At 36.1% G+C, this 15,842-nt stretch overlaps 1 pseudogene; it reads left to right on the top strand.

Moving 5' to 3' along the window:
* The first annotated feature begins 361 nt into the window (after positions 1 to 361).
* Positions 362 to 834, top strand: LOC100617778 (small ubiquitin-related modifier 2-like; annotated as a pseudogene).
* Positions 835 to 15,842: the final 15,008 nt, after the last annotated feature.

Here is a 15,842-nt window from a genome sequence, read left to right as displayed (position 1 = left end):
ATGTAATTATTGATTAGAGAAATGAATTTTTTAAATTGTGAGTTGATATCTCCCATCATTACAAATAATGAAAAGGAAAAATGACAAATGTTAGTTTAGAGGTGATGTGGAAAGATGGAGATACTCTTTTCCTCCCCCTCCTCCTCCTCCTCCTCCTCCTCCTCCTCCTCCTCCTCCTCCTCCTCCTCCTCCTCCTCCTCCTCCTTCTCTTCTTCATGCTTACTATCATCTTTCTTCTCATGCTCCTTTTGCTCTTGCTTCTGTTGCTGCTGTTTCGCTCCCCATTTCCTTGGATCAGACCATCCTAGAGTACTTTAGCTTCTTTTGTGAAATGGTGACTGAAGATACACCCAGACTTGCCATGGCTGACCTGAAGTTGAAAGAAGGAGTCAAGACTGAAAACAAGTATCACATCAATTTGAAGGTGGCAGGGCAAGATGGTTAGGTGATGCAGTTTAAGATTAAGAGACACACACCACTTAGTAAACTAAATAAAGCTGGTTGTGAATGACAGGGTTTGTCAATAAGGCAGATAGATTCTGATTTGATGGGTAGCAAATCAATGAAACAGATACCTCTGCACAGTTGGAAATGGATAATGAAGATACAATTGATGTATTCCGGCAGCAGAAAGGAGGCATTTTACTAAAAAGAGAACCTGCAAGTCTACTTCAGAACTATGCTTCCAAAGAAAACAATGCATTCACAATTGGAAAACCAAGATTTGGTTCCTCCACATCCTGTCTATTGCAGTATAATTTTCTCTCTTCTTTGATTCGCTTCCCGCATTCCTTTATTGCACATAAAGTAACTGGTGTATGTGCACAGGCATAATGCATTACTTTTTAATTAAATGGCTGATGGTATGTTTTGATCAACATCAAATGGAGATGGGGAAGGGAAAAAAAACAAACTGGTTCTGTAAAAGTATCCCTTTTTTCCATTAGTGGCATGCTCATTCAACTTTTATCTTTATGTTCCAGTAAATTATTTTCCTCTCACTGTTTAACAACAACAACAACAACAATAACAACAGCAACACAAACACAAATCCTTGCATACCTTGTTTGATTGGATAATTTCAATGTTTTTTTTTCTTTTTTTCATTTTTTAATAACTTTTTTGTACTTAGCTGTAGGGCAATCTCAGTCTCTCAGTAAAGAAACATTAGTATAAAGAAAATAATCCTAGATAGTTTTCCTTCCAAATCAAACATCTTGTTGTTTAAATAAACTTCTTCTTTAAAATTAAAATAAAAGAAAAAAGAAAGATGGGGATACTAATACTCTATTGGTGGAACTGTGAACTAATGCAAGCATTTTGTAAAGCATTCAGAAATTTTGCTCAAAGAATTTTAAAACTAAGTATAACTTTGTATATGTACATATGCATGCATATAAACTTATATATATCTAGCTAAATGTATGTATATAATCTATATATTAATTATATATCTGTACACACTATGCAGATATTAAGCATGTTTGTGTATAATTAATGTGTACATGTGCATATATATGCTACATTTGTGTATGTCTATACACACATACATATAAAATGAAATACAGAATAAACACAAAACAATTATAAGAAAGGCAGTAAAATTAATAGGGATTTAGAAAGATTTCCTATAGAAGGTGATAATTTAATGGTCATTTAAAGGAAGCCAAGGTAGATAGATAGACAGAAGAGAAGAGAGAGAATGTTCCAAACAGGAAATAGAAAATTCCTGGCATCAAGAGATGGAGTATTCCAAATGTGGAACATCCAAGAAGGGCAGTATTACTGGATTGAAGAATATCTGTTGGAATAAGGTATAATAAGAGTAGAAAGGTGGGAGGTCACTGTGTTATAAAGGATTTTTAATGCCAAACAGAATATTTTGTATTTGTTCCTGGAGACAATAGGAAGCCACTGACATTTACTGAGTAGGGCAGGGTGACATGATAGGACTTGCCTTTTAGGAAAACACTTCAGTGGTTGAATGGAAAGGGAGAAGAGATGATGCAGGCATATCGTCAAGTAGGTAAAGCATGAGAGAATAAGAACCTATACTAGAGTGAAACAATTAATCAACTAAGTGGATAAGGCATAATGCTTTTATCACAAATCTACAGATAAGAAAATGAGGCTCACAGAGGTTAAGTAACTATTTAAAACTAGCAGTCTGCAGAGTTTAAATGAAATCTTAGTTATCCTGACTCCTATGTTAGATCTCTTTATTCTATACCATATTGCCTCATTTTTCCAGAAAAAGAAACATGACAACAAAGGTTATATAACTTTAAAAAAATCCCAACATAAATGAGTAAATTGTTTTTAAAAATAATAAAGATGAAAGAATATTTAAATAGGAATCAGAGTTAAGTTTAATTCCAGGGTCTGTTATTGTTTCTCAGTTTCTTCAATGGTAAATTTGGGCCATCTGTTTATTATGTTATATATTAAAATAATAAGTAATATTAGAGCTGTGGTATTATATAGAAATATATAATAACCTAGCCAAATGAAACAATTTGAAATAACAAGTCAAAAAAGTTTATTCAAACATCTTTGAATAAAGAGAAAGTACTCCATCAAAGTCAAACTTCCCAGAGACATAAAGATACAGGGAAGTCTATGACAGAGTTCTTCCTCAAAAGGACAAATATCAATTTTTTGAAAGTTATCATAATTGTCTTTGCAGAGAGGTAAAATGTATTGCTTTCTCTAAGAATACTCTCCCAATCAGGAAAAGGTAATTTGTTTATTCTATATTTTTATAGACTCATGATGGCAAACCAATGGCACATGGGTCAAAAACGGCATACAGGATGCTCTCTGTGGGCACACCTGCAAGTGCCCACCAGAGTTCATTACTCCAGGAGGAGCTCTTCCCCTTACCAATGAGTCCAATGAGAGTGCTTCCTTCATCCCCTGCCTGAGATAAGGAGGGTTGGGGGGAATGGAGGGCCAAGGAACAGGCCCTCCTCAATCTGGGAGAAGCAGGCACAGCACTTGGTCTGGGGTTGATGGGGGTGGGGCGCAACAGCCCATCTCTAAAGGTTCACAATCACTGTTATAGACAATTTACTTCAACCTAAGCTTAATCAGATTAATCAGATCATTAGTATTCAACAATTTTTCAGCAGTGTTCAAGTCTTTGTTACCTCAATAAGAGTTTTCTTGGTAAAGATTCTTGAGTGATTTGCCATTTCCATTTCCAGCTTGTTTTATGGATGAGGAAAGTGAAACAAACAGAGTTAAATGACTTGCATAGGTTAACAATTGTAGTGCATATCTGAGTCCAAATTTGAACTCAGGAAGATGAGTTTCCTTGTTCTAAACAAGGAACACTATCCTAACTGCACAATTTAGCTGCCCTTTAGTCTGATCAAAGAGATTAAACAAAAGGATTTGTGTAATTTGTTTAATCTGAACTGAAATGGAAAATAAAGGGCTCATCTTCATTGCATCTCCACTAGGTACTGAGGTACTGGAGGATATATATATATATATATATATATATATATATATATGCCATTAATCCGGTACCCCTTTACCCATAGGACCTTCAATCTAGTTTAAAAAATATATAATTAAAATATAAAATATACACAAATAAATAGAACCTAAGTGCTTAAGATAGACACAACATCCATAGGAAACAAAAAGGATCTTTTTGGAAATGTTGGATCAGGATTGGGAAAGTTTGCATTAGTAAAGCAATGTTTAAGCTCAGTCCTGAAGAATGAATACATTTCAAAGTTAGAAATTATTTTCAGTAGTCAATAGAAACAGGCAAAGGGACAGAGTTATATATACATATATGAGACACACTCATATACACATATATACATACATAAGTGTGTATGTGACAGGTCTATGGAAAAAAATAAGTTCCCTAGTTTGGAGCATAATATTGATATCAGGTTTTAATAGGCACAAAATAGGGTCACAGAGTATTTAAAAAAAGCATATATAATTTTGGTGTCCAATTAGGAGCCTTCCAGGAATTAAAAAAGATATGTTTTACCTACTCTATATTACTCTTTTCAGGCCACATCTAGAATACTGAATTTAGTTTTGCATGTACCAGTTTAAGGATATTAGGAAACTGGAAGATGTTTCAAGTAAGGCAAGAGGAATTTTATAGCTCCTTCAATCTGTGTCAAATGAGGATAACTTGAAAGAACTGAAGACATTGGGCCTGGGAAGAGAGAGAAACAGAGAGATAGACAGAGAAAGAGATGGACAAACACTTAATAAAGGGCATAGGAACTAGGAGGCAATCTAGTCCAAATCTTTCATTTTTCAGATGATGAAATAGGATTAAATAAATTGCTCAAGATCACATAGGTAGTAAGTTAAAGAGGCTGTATTTAGAATCATGTCTTCCTACTCTAGAGTCAGAGTTCCTTCCATTATTTATATTTTGATAGGTGTTATGTTCAAACTAAAACTGCTATTGGTAAAACTAATTTCTAGGCAGTGGATAGAAGACTGGGAGTCATTTGGTACACCACCAACAACTATTTCTGGTGAGATTCCCATTTGAATTCGCAATCTCAGTCTGGAGGCACTAGGATTAGGTTTAAGTCTAGGAGGCACTTAGGGTATTTTTTTTAGCTAGGTGATATTTTTTTGTCTCCTTCCTATATTTCCCACTTTAATATCTCTACCTTGTTGTAAATAAAACTACCAACAACCTACTGACTCATAGTTTAATTTTAACTTTAATAAATTGTGATTTTTAAACCATTATTATTTTTGACAGACCAAATTTTTAATTATTACATTTGGCCACCCAATTTTAATTATTATAGCAAGTAAGAGGAGAAGAGACAAGACATGGAAGAAATGTAAGGCTTACAATTAGCGGAGTATAAGCTATTACAGAGAATTAACTGTATTAGCAAAATATATTGTCAAGATTATAGAGAGATGGAAGTAAAGTCAGAGCAGGGGTAATGGCCTAAGAAAGTACCAAGGTGTTGAGGTCCTACAAACCTTAATGGAGATAAATCATGGATTTGGGAGGAGTGAGGCATATGGAGAAATGTAATGATATGAGGTCAGCATTTTTAAAAAGAAATATCCAAGTGTCTAATTAGGAAAGTATGATTCTAGCATATAATCATCCCTATCTCTGGCTGAGGTGAGTCAGAAAAGTAGATCATGTAATATAAGGATAGTGAAGAATTTAAGGACAATGAGATTAGGGAGTTTGAGGAAGGAGCCAAATTGTAAAGCTTAAATGCCTATTTTTTTTTCATTCAGTCGTTTTTCAGTTGTGCCTAAGTCTTCATGACCCAATTTGGCAGGGGAGGGATAACTTATTTATTTAAATAATTAATTTAGACTATTTTTTCCATGATTACATAAATCATTATCTTTCCCTCCCCTCCTCCCTTCCCACTCCAAGACAAGCAATTCCACTGGGTTTTACATGTATCATTGTTCAAAACCTATTTCCATATTGTTAATATTTGCAGTAGAGTGATCATTTAAAATCCATATCCCCAGTCATATCCCCATCGAACCATGTGACTAATCATATGTTTTTCTTCTGTGTTTCTACCCCCACAGTTCTTTCTCTGATTGTGGATACTGTTCTTTCTCATAAGGCCCTCAGGATTGTCCTGGATCATTGCATTGCTGTTAGTAGAGAAGCCCATTACATTCAATTGTGCCACAGTGTCTCTGTCTCTGTGTACAACGTTCTCCTGGTTCTGTTCCTTTAACTCTGCATAAATTTCTGGAGATCATTCTAGTTCACATGGAATTCCTCCAGTTCATTATTCCTTTCAGCATAATAGTATTCCATCATTTGGTGTTTTTATTGTAAAGATACTTGAGTGGTTTGCCAATTCTTTGTCTAGCTCATTTGACATATGAGGAAACTGGGGCCAACAGTGTGAAGTGACTTACCCAGGATCTCATAGCTAGTAAGTGTCTGAAGTTGGATTTAAACTCTGGAAGATGATTCCTCCTTACTTCAAGCTTAGTACTCCATTCTACCACCTAGCTGCTCTTAAATGTCAAAGTACTTTATAATTTATCTTGAAGGTAGCATGTTTAAAGATTAAAATTAATATCTAAAACACCAAGTATTATATTTGAAAATATTTATTAAATTTAACTTGAAGCAACAGGGAAAGTAAAAAGTCAGAGAAATCGCCAGAGCTTCCCCCACCTCCACGTGGAACAAAGCGAGAGAGCATGACCAAAACCAAAACTAAAAATCTCAATCAACATAATTACACACATACATGAAAGGGCAAAGGAAATTGAGGGAATTGTAGTCATTAAAACAATTTCCTCCCCCCCTGTAATCCTTTGGGAGACCAGTCTCCCCAATGCATCATAAAAAACATAGCTAACTTATAACTTGAACTAGGGGTATATACAGATGAAGAAACCAAAATCTGGAGGCAAAGATGCTGAAAAAAATGCTGAGAACCTTCAGTGCACATGAGGCCAAGAGTGCCAAGAATCCCATCATAGCTCATGCTCCCTAGGTTAATGGCCCCCAAGAATGAAGAGTTCAAGAATCCACCAAGCATGAAGAGCAAGTATGAAGACCCTGAATCTCTCTCAGGCTTCTGCTTATATACAGTTTTCTCCACCCATCAGCTTTGGTCATCACATCTCAGGACAAATCACAGCCTTTCAATTTGCCTAGCACTGCCCAAGGGGGTCACAGCAGGGCTTATAGTCTGTTAGGAGGTGAACTTTCTTTGTTAGTGACTTACTAAGTATATGGGTGTATGGGGTGTACAGGGAGTGGTAGTATCTCTGGTATGGAGGGCTTGTTGTGTCCTCTTAGGGCAGCTCTCCAGCCTCTGACCCCCACCTGACACCCAGCTCTCACTTGTGGCTCCTAGTAGCTGCTAGCATGCGGCAACGGCCACGCCCTGGGCAACCGCTTCGACAGGCCAGCTAAACCTTGTGAGAATAGCCATCAGGTCATAGACCCCTGGTGAACTAGGGCTTTGCTCACCCAGCATGTGAAGACTGCTTCGGCTGAACAGACAGAAGAAACCAAAAAGAAGGTTCATCTGCTGAAATGGCGATGCAGCCAAGCACTGTGGAGTGCTTAGGGCATGTTGGAGCACAAAAGACAACACGGCCATCCAATGCAGCTGAGGAAGTCTCCAGGTGTAGAGACTTTTCGTGCCACTGGACCCAGGCTTCCAACACTGAGAGAGTGGGACTGTCTCTGTGCATCGACTTTTCCACTTAAATCTCCTTCATGCACAAGTATCTTTGTGCACATTCATCTATTATAGATGAAAATGCACAGAGACAATCATCATCCTCGGTTACCAAGAGACTACTACTAGACTACTAAGAACTATTTATTGTCAGGAGAATAAGGATAGGAAACAAGAGTTAGGAAAATAGGAATAAATTCTGATATTATGTTTAAAATACTTATCCTATACTAAAGTATCTAAATAACTCTCCCCAAATCTAATGGCTTTCTTTTCAGTTTCCTCTTTTCTGTCAAAGCAGACCTACTTAAATTTACTCTCACTATCTTAAATTTATATTTTCTATATAATTAAAATAACTAGTCAATGAACCTTTTTCAATAACAAACTATTAACTGAAAGTGGAGAAACTGCCTGTCACAGTTGACACATAGAGTGTAGCAATTCTCTCAGAGCTCTGAGAAATAACAGCAGCCCCTTAGTAATGGACTTCTTTTCAATCTAGTATCACAGATTCAACTCCCCAAACCTAATCTGCCAGTTTTTCTTGACAGAGAGAAAACTGACCCAGTCCTTCAACCTCCTTTCAGACCAAAGCCAGAGCAAAATGGAGTCCCCTTAACTGATGTTTTCTCTGTTTTATGGTTTTCTCTTCAAGAGTCAGAGTTCGGTTCTGTCTGCTACTGCCTCTTAGAAAGAAAGACTGTGAGAGCTGTGTATTGCTGTCTCTTAAGGAGATACCGTACAAATTAAAAACCTTTCTCTGACCTAAAACTACTGCTCCTAAAGAGACAGAGTGTAATTATGAAATTCCTTATAACATAGGTGAAAAAAAGGATTATATTTGTTTGACTTGATTTTGGAGTCAACAATTTGGAGCAATGGATAGAAGAGATACAAGGATTTATTTGAACTTGAAACCAAGTAAATGTATCTAGAAATTAAAATATCTAAAAAGTAGAATAGAAGTAAAAACACCGAAGAAAAACAATTGCTTTAATACATGGGTCTAAGGGATATGGTTGGGGATATAGATTCTAAATGAACGTCCTAGTGCAAACAACAACATGGAAATAGATTCTGATCAAGGACAGGAGTAATACCCAATGAAATTGCGCATTGGCTGTGGGAAGGGTGGCTGGAGGGAAGGAAGGGAAATATTGTGATTATTGTAACCAAGGAATAATGTTCTAAATTGATTAAATGAACTAATTCAAACAGGAAAATCAAACAAACAAACAAATAAATAAAAGGAGCTGTTAAAAAAATAATAGAATAGATTTCCTGAGGAGATAGGAGGTTCTTTTTTATCAGAAACTTTAAAGTTGAAAATATCTCATTGGATTAATTATAGTGGGAATATTTTTTCAGATATACTGAGTAAATTATAGTCTTATTCTTTTTTGTCACAGTCACCTTTAACTGTACACTTAAGCATATCAACCCTTTATTAAATTTCATATCTAACTTTAACCTGGCCATTACTGAATGGAAGTTCAAGTATGTTATAGCTCATCTGCTCCTCACTCCACCCCCAATTAGGATACAGAATGTCTAGGATCTCTGTGAATGGCTTCACTATTCCATTAAAGGTGCTCTCCCAAGAGCAGGGGGATCTCCTGTACTCCAGTTTCCTTTTGTCCACAAATAGTTTGAGGAGCTTTTACAAGGTAAATTCACTTCAAAAGGTAAAATAACAAACATAAAAATCTATTCCTTCCACTTAAAAGAGTCATCTTCTACTGCCACCAGCAATCCATTATGTCCTACTTCAGACCCCAGTGAGTGGAAATTAGTTAGGTTTGTAGCCTACCTCTGTTCCCATAGAGCACATACCCAGTTCCACAGCTGAAACTCCCATTACACTTGAGTTCCAGGCACCCTGGAATTCTATGCTACCTGTAATAATGATTCTAAGGTCATCCATGGCTCGATTGCCTGTATCCTGGATAGATATTGCTGCCAATATATGACATTAGGAATTAAAAAAAAAATAAATACTCCCAGGTCCATTTCTCAGAACCAGTGTAAAAGAGGAAATGGGTGAGGGGATTCTTATACTAACCTCTTTATTCATGATATTTATACTTTGGGGGAAATAACGTTTTCACCTACTGTATATGTATAGGGAGGAACCTAAAACTGAAAGAGGAAGAGAAAGAATGGCCTAAAGAAAGAACTATCTAAATCTTGTCAGTTTTAAACCAGCTAATGAAAGAAGGCTTTACCCACCCATATGACAGGGGGTGGAGAGCCTTTATTAGATCATCTGGACAAATTCAAAATCCCTTCCACATGCCTCCATGTTAGGTGAACTGGGCATGCCCAAATAAGTCCATTTTACACATAAAGGAAACACAGATAGTGAAAAAGGAAACAAATTATATTGAAATACATATCAAAAGTAAGACTCTCTGTTAAGCATTTCTGGATAATTTTGTCGTTTGAAATGCTCCAGTTAAATTCTATATTGAGAAATTTCTACATGGAAAATTAATGAACTTGGAATTCATTTCATATATAATAGGGATTTCTGGAAGATTTTTTTTTTAAGTTCTTACTTTGCAACTTAGAATCAATGCTCTGTATTGCTTGCTCAGGATCACATAGCTAAGAAGTGTCTGTGGCCAGATTTGAATCAAAAACCTACCATTTCCAAGCCCGGATTTCCATCCACTGAGCACATAGGTGCCCAGTCAGAGGAGATTTTTAAAGAAAAGTATGAGATTAACAGACCAGCTTATGAGTGATTTTAATTCTATGATAAGATGAAATAAAAAAGAAAGGAGGAATAAACTAGAGGTAAAAGGGCTAGTTGATAAGTTGTTATAATAGTTTAAATTATTGATAATGATGATTTATAGATAAGAATGGAGGGAGTAAAGGAGGAAAAAGATGAATAGTTTGAATAATAGGGAAGAAAAAGATTCTATTAGACTTGGTTAGTGATTGAATATGGAAGTTTATAGAAAGAAAAATAACAAAGATTACAAAAAATTATGAAAAGTTCATTCAAGTTAGGGATAGCCTTGCTTTGTCTTTGTACTTTTGGCTCCTAGAACTGTGCCTAAAACATACTCTGTTACGTAAAGAATCCCTTTGTATATTGTATTAACTTGGATTTTTGACTCATGGGTTTGTAATGAAGCTTGTAAGAAATAAGACATATTCAGGAATCTTTACAACTATAAATGACTATATGAGAAACTGTTGCATAGAAGTGTCCTTAGAGTTTTTCTGGAATCTTCATTTGTATTCTCTCCTTTCTACTATCCACCACAAAAAAATGACTCTGTGAAAATGTTTTAATTAAACCACAACAAGTAGTAAAATATGAGTACTTAAGATTATTTTTGCTAAGTGAATATCTCTTGGGTAGTTGCTATTTGATCTAAGAAAAGTTATTTTCCCTCCACTGCAACCTAAATTTAAACATTTGCTTTGTCCATATTCAGACAGCCAATTGTGGCTTTTATGAATATTATTCATCAAAATGGACATTAACCATAACTTCAAAAGGGAGGATGAACTTTACTAGTCTGTGAAGTATATAACAACACACAAAGCTAGAAATTTTAGGGAAAAAAACACATCGAGCTTGCACTGTAAATCTTCATTTGGGAAGATAAAGAAAATCCATTTCAATGTTCAGAAGACAAAATTACTTGTTGATAAGCTCCTTAAATATGACCACTTGAAAGAATAGGTCCTTGAGAAGTAGCAAGGTCAAAAATGATGAATTCTAAAAGTATTATAGAGGGAGAGACAGGGAAATTTGTAGACTAAGTGCTGAAGAAAAGTCAATGATGAAAAGTTAGGTAAGCTCTCCTTAAGTAAGTGTTGTTTTGAACTCTGCCACAAGCCTTGTGGATGATTATTTAATATTTTGAAAATCAAAGCAAAGTAGAAAATTAACTTGAAAAAAATCAGATCTCAGTTAATTCATAGAATTACTTGATAAGTCTCAGGAAAAAAATCTTTGGGTCTACAGAACAAAGAAGTCTAAAAAAAGACTAATGTTCCTTAACGAAATATTGAGCTCTTATCGGTCTTTGAAAAAAGAAATATGCTAATATGGATGTGGACAGAGGAATATACACTGGAGGAGGAAGGATGTATAATCTTATCATCCATGAATGTGTTAAAGAGTAGAAATTAGGGAAAAAAATTTTTTTCTACCAGTGACTCAAGACACAGGATTAAAAAAAAACCTGGAAATAAAAGAAAAACCTAAAAAAAACCATAATTCAATTACATATATTAAAATTGACCTCTGAAAGCTTCATTAAAACATTAGAGATTGTTGACTGAAAGGGACCTCAGAATACATCTAATCCATATGTCTCATTTTACAGATGAAGAAATTGAGTTATACAGATATTGAGTGACTTAGGAAAGGTCACACAGATCTGTGAAAGGATTTTTATCCCACTCCTCTGACTGAGTTAGTAGTCTTTTCATTTTAACCCACTTAAAGTTATTAAAATTCTCTTAAAGTTTTTGGAAAGTTTTGAAGGGATATTAAAAGTCACAGACAGTCTAGAAATCCATTTCTTTAAAAATTATTAAGTGTAATTCTGGAAACTATAGAACCCAAAACGTGATTAATATACTACTCTTTAATGAAACTGTGAATCTATATTCCACAAGTGTTCCATGTAATATGGTGGCAGCCTACTTTTAGAAGTTTTATCATGTAAAGGTCGAATTTCTCAAATTTAAAGAGAACTAAGTCAATTTTACAAGCAAGTCATTGCCTAATTGACAAATGGTCAAAGAATATGAATAAATAATTTTAGATGATGAAATCAAAGCTATAGTCATATTAAAATGTTCTAAATAACTCAATTAGAGAAAACAAATCTGAGATACTATCTCATAGCTATCAGATTGGTTAATATGTCCATAAGGGAAAGTAATAAGTGTTGGAGGGAATGTGGTAAAATTGGGAAACTAATATATCTTTGGTGGAGTTGTGAATTAATCCAAACCATTATAAAGGGCAATTTGATACTGAACTCAAAGGGCTATCAAACTGTGCATACTCTTTGACCCAGTAATACCACTATTAGGTCTATATCACAAAGAGATAATAAATAAAAGGAAAGGATCCACTTGTATTTATAGCCTCTCTCTGTGATGACAAAAAAAATTTGTAAATTGAAAGAATGTCCATCAATTGGGGAATGGCTGAGAAAATTGTGGTATATGATGGTGCTGGAATGCTATTGTACAATAGAAAATAATGAGCAGGATAATTTCAGAAAAAAAAAACTGGAAAGATGTACATGAACAGATGCAGCATGAAATAAGCAGGACCAGAAGAATGCTGTACAGAGCGGCAGCAATATTGTGTGGTGATCAACTATGAAACACTTAGCTACCCTCAGCAATACAATGATCTAAGACAAATTTGAAGGGCTTATAAGAAAGAATACTATGCACCTCCAGAGAAATAACTGATGGAGTTGGAATATAGATGAAAGTATATAATCTTTCACATTAGTTTATTTATTTATTGCTTTTTATGAGTGTTCACTTATAACAATGACCAATGTAGACATATGTTTTGTATGATAATACATATATAATCCAGATCACATGCTTACCAAATGTGAGAGGGGAGAGGGAAAGAAGGGAAAGAGTTAATTTAGATCTTTTAATGATGGAAAATGTAAGGCAGAGGCAAGATGATAGCTTAGAAGCAGCAAAAGTCAAGTCGTCTGTAAAAACCCTTCCACCCAAACAAAAACAAAGTGCTTCAAGGGGAATATAAAATGAAATACAACAACAGGACAGAGCCAGGAGACCCTACTGCTGGATTCATCTTAAAAGGTACACAGACAAGGTTTAATTCTTGAGTTTAAGGAAAAGAAAGAAGGAAGGTGCCAGGACCCCTCCCCCCATATACTGTGCTGAGGCTTGGGAGGTTGGTGGGACCTCCAGGTGAGGGCTCTAGTCTGAGTGTTTTGCTACCACAGCAAGTCCAGGCTCAGGGTTCTGACCACAACTGATGGAGGCAGCTGGAGAAGAGGAGCAGAGAGAAGATTACTCTGGTAGCAGCCTTCAGTCACAACTTGGGCCTCTGCCTCTGGAAGTTTTGACTCTGCAGATCAGCTCTACTGGCTTAATCCAGTCTATCAATAGTGCAGACAAGAAGCTTCCAGAGGGTCAAAAATTTCAATTTCCAACACCCCTCCTCCACTTACTGTTCTGAGATCTTCAGTAAGAATCTGGGTGACTGGTGTAAGGGGAAGTTTTAGTGTTGTGACTTAATCTAAAATTAATTGGTCACCAGGGAAAATCCCAAATAAAATACTCAAGTCAGTTTGGAAATTTGATGGTGGTTTAATTAATATAGAGGGAAGGAATTAAAAAGAAAAGAGAGGGAAAAGGTATAGGATTTCTCCGGCCTAGCCTGTGCCAGGGGGAGTTTCAAAGACCTTCCCTACAAAGTCTTTTTCAGAAGATTAGAGGCTTCCTAAGAGGATAGTATTTTGGAAGGTAAAGAAGAAAGGAATCAGTCTAAACTCCGAGAGACCTCAGAGAAGATGACTCACCTGAACTAGTTTATTAAGCTTCCCCCAGACAATAGCTGCCACCATGCAAAGACACCAAGACACTCAGCATGCTGCCACCAGCTACCTCTCCATGCAAAGAGAGCTGAGAGAGTAAGTGACATGCAATATATAGACCATTTTTACATCACTTTCCTGCATCTCACATGTGCCAATGATAGCTTAAGCTTGATTTAGGACAGCCAAGGGGTCTGTCAGTTGTTTCTTATCTGTCATTTGCTAGCACATGTCTGTCATAGGCCATCCTTCTCCATACATAATCCTTAAGTAGGGGTGTAGACATTCCTGTTTTGTTAGACTAAGCAAGGTGGAGTAAATCTAAAATTCACACCCAGGAAGAAGGCTACAATTGCAATAGATTAACTTGGTACCATTATGTGAAGCTCAGGGCTTTGAGCAACTAGCAAGGAGATGACTGTCAGAAAAGAAAAGAAGAGGATGAGCCTTCAGCCTCCACACCTTTACTTTCACCTTCAGATTCTGCTGGCACCTGGGGAAAATCTGGCTTCAGGGTTTTTTAATAGAATAGGTCAGCTCCATAAAACTAATCTACTTAATTAGCAGAGTAGAGAAGAATCCTCTTCAGGACAGAAGAGCCCAAACTCACAGATCCAGCAAATAAATAGAGGATCAAGAATACAGCCGAAAAGGAGGGGGGAAGAAGGAAAAATTATGAGCACACAACAGAAAAAGAAAAAATAAATTACAATTGACAGCTTCTATCCATGTAATGAACAAAGAACAAATTGAACAGGAGATGACCAAGGAACACCAAACAAAAACTCAGGAACTCCAGGAAATTAGACTCGGGGTTTGGAAGAACTCAAAACACAATTCCAAAAAAAAAAAAAATTAAGAGAGGCCTAAGAAAATTGGGGAAAGAACTTTGAAAGCAAAATAGGTCATATGGAAACAGGGGCACATGAACTAAAATAAGAAAATACTGTCTTTAAAGCCAGAATTGACCAGCTTGAAGACAAGGCAAAGAAAGTGAAAGGTGACCTAGAAAGAAATATAATGCATAAAATTGGATATTCTATATCTTCTTTGTGGCTCTGGTGGTTATTACTGTAACAACAGTTGATCTGGGCATTGTACAACAAGTTTGGCATAGTAAAATTTGTTGAGAGTAACAATACTTGGGGTCAGCTTGCAAAACAAAAGAAATCTCTATTTAATAAATATTAAGGAAAGGTAAGCACAGAAAATAACAGTTGAGGATAGGATCTCTAAATCTAACAGAGACTAAGCTTTACTACTCCCATCTGATTCTCATAAATCTGCTTTTTGGGGGGGTTTCCCCAAAGCCTCCCCAGGTTCTATGTTAAATATCCTGTGCTAATTATTATCCTTATATATATTTTAAATTTACTGCCTCCTTTTTTTCTTCAGATCACTCCTCCAACTCCCAGTACTTTCTCAGCCTAGTCAGGCTAGTTCAAGCTTCTGGGCCTTAGTAGTGCTCAAAGGCCCTGCCCACTTTTCAGTCACATAGAGGGGAAAAAACCTTGTCTCTCTCTTTCAGCTTTAAATCAATTCAGTTATTTACTCTCTCTGCCCACTGTCAGCCCTTTCAGGCCTAGCTAGGTTTTTTGGCCTAAGCAGGCTGCAAAATGGCTTGGCTCTCTCAGCACAAAGGAAGAACAGTCTCCTCCTTCTCTTTTTTGATGATTTCCCCCACAAACTTATTCCAGAAACACTAACCAATTATCCTCCACCTACCACTGGGTTTTTTCAGTGTTTCAGGGAACAGAAATAGCAACCTTCTCCTAGGGGAAAAAAAAAAAACTCTAGGAGTTTGTTGACTGTTGAAAAATCAACTGACTCCAGATACCCAAAATTCCAACTGGCAACCATCCCCAAATTCAGTCTGGCCTTAAAGAAATCTTACCCATAATTCTTTACCCTTTCCTTAACTCCCAAGATCACAATAACTCCAAATGGTCCTTATTAGCCCTAGGGCTTAATTAATCCTAATAGAAAAAAATAGATCAAAAGGAAAAGGAGGATCAAAAAGTCAGGAATGAAATCTATTCTTTAAAAATTAGAATTTAACAACTAGAAGCAA

This window comes from Monodelphis domestica, chromosome 3 (assembly GCF_027887165.1).
Source record: "Monodelphis domestica isolate mMonDom1 chromosome 3, mMonDom1.pri, whole genome shotgun sequence".
Taxonomy (NCBI): Eukaryota; Metazoa; Chordata; class Mammalia; order Didelphimorphia; family Didelphidae; genus Monodelphis; species Monodelphis domestica.
The sequence above is the reverse complement of the archived record's forward strand: the minus strand, read 5'-3'. Positions and strand labels throughout refer to the sequence as shown.